Raw genomic sequence first — 9,897 nt, forward strand, 5'->3', positions numbered from 1 at the left:
TTTATGGATTTCATGAAGTTTGCGGCAAAAAGGGATGCGAATATTGACCCTCAGAATATTCTTCTTGGCCTTGGAATCCGATAAAAGGGATTCAACTTTGAGACAGTATGATGCTGCTGTCAAAAAGTTAGCAATCTTCTTGAGAGAATCTGATATCAGAATCATGACAGTTAATTCAGCTATATCCTTCTTCAGATCCTTATTTGAAAAAGGTTTAGCAGCTAGCACGATTACGACAAACAAGTCAGCCTTGAAAAAGATATTTCAATTTGGGTTCAACATAGACTTGACGGATTCCTACTTCTCGTCTATTCCTAAGGCATGTGCTAGACTTAGACCTTCTGTAAGGCCTACGTCAGTTTCATGGTTCTTAAACGATGTTCTAAAACTGGCTTCAGAAACCGATAATGACACATGCTCGTTTATAATGCTCTTGAGGAAAACCTGTTTTTATTAAGCTTAGCGTCAGGAGCAAGAATTTCAGAACTGTCGGCTTTATCCAGAGATCCGGATCATATTCAATTCCTTCCCACAGGGGAAGTACTACTTTCTCCGGAACGTAGCTTTTTAGCAAAGAATGAAGATCCTTTGATGAGGTGGGAACCTTGGAAGGTACTACCCTTCCACAAGATGTATCTCTTTGCCCAGTTACAACCTTACGAGCCTTTCTGTCCAGGACCTCCTCATCTCATCGGGTCCACCCTCTTTAAGAGGGAAAAAGGTGGTACTTTATCCATTAAAGGCATCAAGGCAGCAAATCCTGTACTTTATTAAGCAAGCCAATCCTGACTCTTTCCCGAAAGCACATGATGTTAGGGCAGTAGCCACCTCAATTAATTATTTCCAACACATGAACTTCGATGAGTTGAAAAAGTATACCGGATGGAAATCGCCGACAGTGTTCAAACGCCATTACCTTAAGTCCTTGGAAGCTCTGAAATTTTCAGCAGTAGCAGCGCGGGAAACATAGTTTCCCCTGACTCTAGTTAATTTGTAGTAGAAGATTCAGTCCTCCTTTCTACTGCTTCACCCAACAGTTCGTCTATTCCTACCGTGTTCATTTACATTCACCTGGTGTCTTAGCTGCTTTTATGATGATGTAGTGGGTGCCCCTTAGTTTTTGCCAGGGACACTACAGATGATTATGGATTTTGATCTCATGATGTTATCCCTTATTTTTATGCTAGGGGACTACATCTCCATTTATAATGGTTACGGGTTTTGGTATATTAAGTCATATGCAGTTCCTTATATATTACAGTTTGATTACTTTAATTGCTATTATATTTTTGATACATGCCTGTCACACAGATACTATTTTGTTACATGTAAGCCAATTTACCTCTGTACATATGTAAATTACCTTATGATAAGAAACATGTTTAGAATTAAGGGTAATTTAAGCATATTTCTATTTTGGTATCACTGTTATTTGTATCTTTTTAGCAATTATATTCTTTTTTATATTTACATTATTTTTTATTTGAGACCTATTCTGACTTATTTTATTACTTTTGTTTACAATCTTGTGCTATTTCTCTGGTACGATTTGCGCAGCGACACGAGCTGAGCCCAGAAAGGGATTTGACGTAAGGAAGGAAAAATCTATTTCTGGGCGATTGGCTCGTGTCGCCAGCGAAATCCCACCCTACCCATCCCTTCGCCCAAGATTGTCTGCTAAACTTCAGGATGGCCACCAGAGGCGCAGCAGTCGGCAGCATGGGATGGAGTAGTAGTAGTACGAGCGGCTCACTCTGTGGGTCGGCTCTCCTCATGGAGGGTTTTTGTTGTGGGAGATTTCTATTGGTTTTTGGCTCGTGGTAGTGGTCTCACTCGCCTAGTGTTCATACCGACACCTCTTGGAGGGTGAGCGAGTCAGTTGTACTGACCTTTTTCTTTATTTTATTTATTCTCTGGTATGTGTTAGTACATTTACCCTAGAAGAAATAATAGATTAAAGGATATTCGCTGGCGACACGAGCCAATCGCCCAGAAATAGATTTTTCCTTACGTCAAAATCCCTTTTATGTGTCCTCCTTTTTTCAATTACTCTTTGTGCACCAATTACCGGTGATGGAGTACGTAATCTCTTCTCCCTTCACATAATCATTTTTGTCTATGGTGTTCTCCTCTATTATTTCTTTATTGTTCTGGGTATTTCCATCCATTTCCTTTATTATTACTTTAGGAAACAAAGGTATGTTCTTATCATTTTCTGGTCTGTGCACTTTTTTTGGATCCTTGATCTTTGCTTTAACAGATACCTCTCTAATAATTATTGGCTTTTTGGTCTTGGGTGGAGTTCTCTCTAAAGGCCTTTTTTTATCTTTAGCTTCCAGCTCATAACTATTTTGTGATGTTTCAGTGATACATGCATCATTTTCTTGTGTTTCCATTTCTCTTAATATCTCAAATGAATTTGAACATATATCTGCACAAGTTTCTTGGTTTCTTGCTATATTAGTTTCTTGCAAAGTTATTTTTTCTTCTGATTTATCTACTGGGGGTTTGTTACTCCCATTTTTGTTTTATTCCTAGAGCTTAATGCAGTAGAGAACATTTGCTTCCTAGCGGGATCATGCATTCCTCTAACTCTCAACTCTAGTTTGGCTTCTCTAATTGGCATTCCTGATCTCTCCTGAAGTAATTTTAATTCTGTGTTGTATAAGTAATACATACACTCCTTAGACCTAGCATGGTGATTTTGGCCACAGTTCACACATTTTGGTTCACCACACTTCCACTGCGTGGTATGTTCGTCGGATCTGCAATAAGCTCATATAGATTTATTTCTGCAATTTTTCCATGTATGTCCATATTTACTACAATTTTGGCACTGTAGGGGCTTTCGAACATACGGTCTCAGTTCTATGTTTTGGCTCATGATTTTAATTTTGAAAGGTAGTTCTTGGCCTTCAAATTTTATTTATGCTATTCTCAATGTATTTTCCTTATTTTGTCTACTGGCTAAACTGTATATTTTGCAATCTTGCACGTTGTTGTACCTTTTTTTAAGGGAATCCAGCAAAATATTTTTTTCAATTGGTTCCTCACTTTTAGGAAGTACTACAGTACCCTGTATGCTGTTCATACTGTCATGTTTTCTTATCTTTACATTTATATTATCAATGTTCTTTATAGCTAAATGGTTTTCAAATTGGTTTTTTGTAGTGGTTTCTATTAACCACACCTGGTCTTTTATTTGTTTAAATGACATTTCTGAGGTTGGGTGCCTACTTAACAAATAATTTTCCAATCTTAATGCAGATATTTTTCTATCAGTTTCCAAGGTCAAGAACCTTGACCAACTTGCACTCCCAAAGAGGGAGTCGAAGCGAGTCAAGGTTGGGTCAATTCTAAATTTGCTTTTTCTTTGTGCCTTGTATGGTATTAGAGTTTTAATACCAGCCTGTTCTTCATTACCTGGGTTTTCCGTAGAATAGTCCATTGCTATGCCAGAAGTCGTAGGGGTTTTTGTTTTAGTTTCCATATATAAAGATTAAATATTTTGTCCAGGATGAGATTCCTCTCACCAAGGAGGCCCAACTGAGGGAGGAGCAATACAGTTATATTGTGGTAACTGCCCTGGGACACTCACCTGGATATACGCCATACCTACAGTGCCTTAAGGGTCGTCAGTCCCGTGAGATCGGACCCAGCACTGTGGGCATGGCTTGACATAAAAATTTCCCCCTCGCTCGACCACGTCAGGTACTCTAGTTTTACAGGTGGAGTGGCATGCTGTCCAACTCCACCCTCCATCAAGTTAAAAGAGCAGTCAATTCAATAGTCCAAAACCATGCCAAGGTCGTCAACAAAAGAAGAAGGGAAGGGGGAAAATTTATATGAGGAGGAGTAAAGGAGTTAAAGGTCCCAATGTTCAGTTGGATACACAGCAGAGAGTGTAGGCATAAAGGGGCATACTCTCTCTGCAGTGGATCCCTAAGCCCCCACCTCGTCAAGGAGTTGGGATCAGGGGGCTGGGTTTTACAGTAGGATTTGCCTAGTACCGTAAGCGACAGGCGACTGGAGACCAGTAATTGACCTTTCCACCTTGAATCATTTTGTCAGGAAGACAAGGTTCAAGATGGAGACGCTTTGGACAGTGTTGGTAGCGATAAGGGACAACGACTTCTTGCTGTCAATAGATTAAAAGGACGCTTACTCCCAGATCCCTATTCACCCTTCATCCAGAAAGTTTCTTCACTTCATGCTGGGAGAGCAGATCTACTAGTTCAAGGTCCTGTGCTTCGGGTTGACTATGTTCTCCCCTCAGGTGTTTCAGGTGTACATAAGGGTCCTTTGCCTTCGTCTCGACATGGGCTCATGCTCAATGGGATTCGCCTGTTAAGGCACCTTGACAACTGGAGAAACTGCTTTAGGACAGAGATCATCTTCAGTTTTGTCGGGAGCTAGGCATAATGGTAAACCTACAGAAGTCAAATCTGGTCCCCGGCCAAAAAGCTCTTTATCTAGGTATGGTTATAAATACAGCAGTGCCAAGAGTTCTTCCATTGGACCAGAGGTTAGAGAAGTTGCAGCTAGTGGCACACATGTTCCTATTGCAACCCAAACAGCCTGCTCACCAGTGGCAGGTCCTTCTGGGGATTTTGTCTTCTCTGGAGAAGCTAGTCCCTCATGGTTGTCTTCATCTTCGGTCTCTGCAATGGAGACTGAAAGACTTCTGGTCCCCAGCGGGAGATTCCCCTCTACAGAAAGCCCCTCTGTCCAAAGAGGTGAAGCAAGACCTTCATAGGTGGTTAGACGACCAGAACCTCTCAGTGGGAATTCCTCTGCATTCTCCCCCCTCCAGACTTCCTTCTGTTTTCAGATGCCTCCACCTCAGGTTGGGGTGTTCATCTGGGAGACCTCATTGCATCAGGCATTTGAAGTGGAAGGAAGCAAGCTGCTATACATTGACATTTTGGAGTTGAAAGCAGCTTTTCTGGGTCTGAAAGAGTTTCAGGAGAAGGTAGAGGGTCATTCTGTGGTTCTGATGTTCGACAACACCACGGTGGTTGCCTATGTGAACAAGCAGGCGGGTCTGGTGCCTTGTCACCTCCATTCATTGACAGTCGAGTTACACCAGGGGCGATCGACAAACTTGGTGGAGCTCTCTGGAAGGTACATTCCAGGCAAGAAGAATGTGGTCATCGACAGGCTGAGTCGTCAGAACCAAATCCTGGGCATGGAGTGGTCTTTGCATCAAGTCGTGGCAGACAGGCATTTTCAGGTTTGGGGGAGGCCTATGCTAGACCTCTTCTCAACTCGCTTCAACAGGAAGCTGGAAGTTTACTGTTCAGTGGTACCGGATCCTCTTGCTCAGGCAGAGGACGCCTTCCAACACCATTGGGACATCTTTGAGGTGTACGCCTTCCCTCTGTTTTGTCTGATCTGTCAATTTCTGAACAGCTCAGGATGACTTTGGTGGATCCTCTGTGGCCTCAAGCAGAGTGGTTCCTGGACTTTCTGTCTCTTCGGTCAGAGGTTCAAAGAGAGATTCCCCCGTGGTGGTAACTTCTTTGCCAGCTCATGTTGAAAGGTTTCACCATTCGGTAGAATCCCTGTCTCTTCATGGATGGAGGCTATCAAGCATCTCCTCCGAGCGAGAGGTTTTTCTCAGGGGGCAGTGGGACGTATGTCCAGTTACCTCGGGAAGTCCTCTTCAGCAGTTTACCAGGGGAAATGAGTAGTCTACTTTGACTGGTGTCATCGATGGGGCTTCTCTCCACTCAAAACCTCTGTTTAGAGTATAGCAGATTTTTTATCTTCCTCAGGGATGAGAAAGGTCTTTCTGTTTCTGCTATCAGGGGCTACAGAGCAGCGCTAGGTTTGGTGTTACATCTGAAAGGCATGAACATCTCTTCATCCAGGGAGATCTTGTTGTTCATGAGTTTCGAACATACCTGTTCTCCAAGGGAACTGAAGCCTCCTGCATGGGATGTTTTCGCTTGTCCTGAGAAAGTCTCACTCAAGCCCCATTCGAGACCTTGCCTCGATCATCAGACAGAAATCTGGCAAAGACAGTTTTCCTGTTGGCCTTGGCTTCTTCGAGAGTTGGGGAGCTTCATGCCTGATTTATGATGTATTAAACATACCAGGGGTTAAGGGTCTGTGACCTTCGAGCTTGTCCCAGAATTCGTGGCCAAGACCCAGAATCCCTCGGTGCATGACGACAGATTTGCCTCTTATTTCATCCCATCATTAAATGACTTTGTAGACAACGACACACAAGAGCTCTTGCTATTTCCTGTCAGAGCCCTAAGATGCTATCTTTAAAGGACTCATCGTCTAAGAACACTATTTCATTCTGGATACGTGAGGCGATCAAGCAGGGTTACTCATCTCTTGATGGTTCTGTCTCTGAGTCTGTGCCAGCACATGACGTCAAAGGTATAAGTTCCTCTCTGGAATTTACGAAAAACTTTGTTGTTCATAGAATTTTGAACACTGGTTCCTGGTTGCGTCAATCCACATTCACTTCATTTTACGTAAGAGACATTGCCCACAGGTCTTTGGACACGGTTTCCTTGGGTCCTGTGGTGGCTGCCCAACAAGTTGTGTAATTCATCCAGTGCCCTTCACGGGGCAGTTTGTATCTTACCTATGATGATTGTGTGGAAGAAAGAATGAGTGAGTTGGCTGGTCTCTTTCTTTCTCTTTGTTCCTTTCTTTTTCCTACAGGTGGGTTGAGGAATAGACACGTCATATGCTGGACAGGTCTGATACAGGTGAGTAAGGTAATCATACTGAAAGTTGTTTTGCTTAATGTTTTTGAAATAATCAAACCTCCTATTCAGTAGCAAATACTCCTCTCTCTCTCTAGGAAGTGGGAGTGAGGGGTGGCAACATACCCCTGACTAATATGGTTTGTTATATGAACTGGATGCAATGAATCTGCTCATATATCATTGTATTTCAACCCAGATGGCTGAGTTGTTCAATATCAGTTTATCTATCTTCTCACAAGCATTGAACCACCTAGGAAGGGCAGTCAGGTGGGTTAACTCCCTCCATAATGTAAGTCTATTCTATTATTAAGACTGAAGGTTGTTTTCCACATGTGAACAAATGACAAATTTTTAATCAATTTGTATTTTTTATAGCTAACAAACCTGAGGTCTTAACATTTTACTACCCACCTGTAGCCACCCCTCTCTTTTCTTATACGAAGATCCTGGGTTGGGGAAAAGACTGAAGCGTCACGAGCTATGATGCGCAGTCTCTGATCAGCTATTACCTCATACTCGCAGGAGTTGCCAGATCTCACAGATTCCTTGCTGTACAAATTCTGATTTGCTTTTTAACCGGTTACCAGCTGAGACTTTGGAAAATTATCCTATTGTTAAAGACCTCAGGTTTGTTAGCTATGAAAAATACAAAATTGATTAAAAATTTGTCATTTTTTTCTGTTTTACCTCATTATGGAGAGTGTAAACATTTATCTCTCAAGGAGAGACTAATTCTGTCCTCAGCCATACGGTTTCAGAATTAGGCCATTCAGCACTGAAATAATCAATTATATATATTTGGCATAATGGCTGTAAAAGAACACATTATTGGTTGTAAAAATTGCATACCACACATACTTATGAACAAAATCATACAGCGAATTATAAGATTCTCCACCTTTCACAGACCAGGCAAAGACCATTAGGCCTAGCCAAACATTTAATTTATCTTTTTATATATTTTGATTATGATAAATATACAAAATATATAAAAAAATTTCTTATTAATGCTGTACACACAAAACTTATAGGTCTACAATTCTGAGTGCTAAAAAAAAACCCTCTTCAGACCAAAATAAATTTCTGGGCTCGAATTGTGTCGGCTGGTGAAATGTCCCTATAGCACTCATTTCTAGGTATAAATAAATGCTAAATATACCAGAGAAAAAAGCCATATGGAATGCTGGAGTTACTACCTCCAGCTCGCTCACCCTCAAAGGGTGTCAGTATAGCACAGGGGCGAGTGGAAAGCCACTATCACAGATGCTTTGCCAATTAGAAATCTCCTCTCTCAAAATCCCCCTCTAGAGAGGTGCCGTTACAATGTCTACCTTCCGCTTGCTACTACTACCTCTGCAAGAAACCCTCATTCCTGAAATAGCACTCTCGTGTCTGCATGCGCCGTTTTCGCTGTCTCCAGGAAGTGTTTTTTGCGAAGCATCATGTCTTCCCTTGATCAAGAAGCTTCTTCATCTAAGTTGAGTATTCCATTTATTGTTTTTTAACACGTTGGGGCAACGCTGCATCCATATTTGGCCCTTATTTTAAGTCTCTTGTTCTTGGGAGCCGGGTATGACGCTCTTACGATACGGCCATTTTGATGCATGGTTTTGGCGGCGTGCGCGATTACATTAGATTTGATGTTGCTGTGTATTTTATTCACCGTTTAACACTTCACTGTATAGGCTACTGTTTTCGCTATTCTTTAATCATCATTTCCTCGCTCCCTGACGAATACTGAGAGCCTTGTTTTTTACAGTTTTATCCTTACGTTATTAACCTCTTATAGGGCCCGTCTCGCTCCTGACAAATTCTGAGGCTTTGTTTTTTACGGTTTGATCTTACGTTATTAGCCTATTTTAGGGCCTTTTTTCGTTATCATCAGTCTCTCAGGAGCGCGTTGGTTTGGTTCCCTTTCGTGCGTACGGTGATATGCTTCATAACGTTATGCGCAAGTATTGTGTTTTTGGCATCCTAGGCTAGCCTAGCAGTATGCCAGTTTGTTTTTAGAGGTGAAGATTCCTCCTTCATTCGCGGTACTCATGCATGTATATTTCTAGTTTAGTTTTCGATTATAGTCTTGTATTGCTTTTTGATGAGGTTGGAAGTTTTTCACGATGTCCTACCCTAGCCTATCCGACCAGACCTAGGCTAGGTTTTGGAGGGTAGGCTAGGCAGGCTGAGTATATCCCATCACCCTTAGTGGCTCCTTGTACCGCCAACCCGACCAGGCAAATATGTTTGCTTGGAGGGGGTGGCCGAGGACTAGAGAGTTTCCTCTCTTCTTACAATATGTAGGGGCTAGGCCTATCTTACCTGACCAGATCGGTAGATTCGATTTTGGAGGGTTGAGTTAGGTTCTAGGCGTCCTCTTCGTGATGTCCTTATGGGAGCCATCCTAGCCTACCTGACCGGATCTGTACCGATTTCGGAGGGTTGGGCTGGGATCTTAGCTGGGTGTGGTTTTCTCCCCCACCCCCTTTTTTCGTCAGTACTTCCAATAATTCCTCATCAATTATTTTATGAATTATTTTTGTTCAGTAAAGCCTGGGCCATTGCCCCCTTTAGGGTGCCAGTTGGCCTATTGTCTTCTGCCCCCTTTAGTAGTAGGCTAGTTAACGGCTTCTCGAGAAGTGGTATTCACTGATCAGTTGCTGTGGCCAAGTAATCCTACCAATGAACAACAGCTAGAGCGTAGAGCATGGTTCTGGGGTTTAGTCGGAGGAGATTGGGGGATTAGTAGATTATGTAATCTCTGTTGGTATGTTTCCAGGCCTGTATTTTTTCTGGCAAGGTGTGGTCTACCATCACACCCGCCAGGAGGCTATATGCCGGAATTAAGGTACCGCTGTTCTGCCGATCGGTTTCCCGTACTTCTCTAGTGTTATCGCTGCTTCCCCACTCCAGGGGGCAGAACTAGGCTTAGAGAAGCGTTCTAATTGACTTGGAACTGCTACTCTTCTCCGGTGAGATCAGATTCAGGCTTAGGTTTTACCCATTTTCCCTGTTTCTGCTCCTATCGGAGGCCAACCCCGCCGGTTTATAGCTATTGTGATAACGAGATTATGGATTCCGGAGTAGGCGGAAACATTCAGAGCTTAATATTAAGAAAATTTATTATGTAGCTTCTGTTGGTATGTCTTCGGGCCTGTTTATTCTGACGAAG

The 9,897-nt window shown here is 42.5% G+C and overlaps 1 protein-coding gene across 2 annotated transcripts in view; it reads left to right on the forward strand.

The window, feature by feature from the left end:
• The window catches only part of LOC135226996 (probable E3 ubiquitin-protein ligase HERC1), a 247,094-nt gene that overhangs the window by 187,620 nt on the left and 49,577 nt on the right, over positions 1–9,897 (forward strand). The window lies entirely within an intron of this gene.

The sequence above is a fragment of the Macrobrachium nipponense genome, chromosome 15 (genome assembly GCF_015104395.2).
Source record: "Macrobrachium nipponense isolate FS-2020 chromosome 15, ASM1510439v2, whole genome shotgun sequence".
NCBI classification, from domain to species: Eukaryota; Metazoa; Arthropoda; class Malacostraca; order Decapoda; family Palaemonidae; genus Macrobrachium; species Macrobrachium nipponense.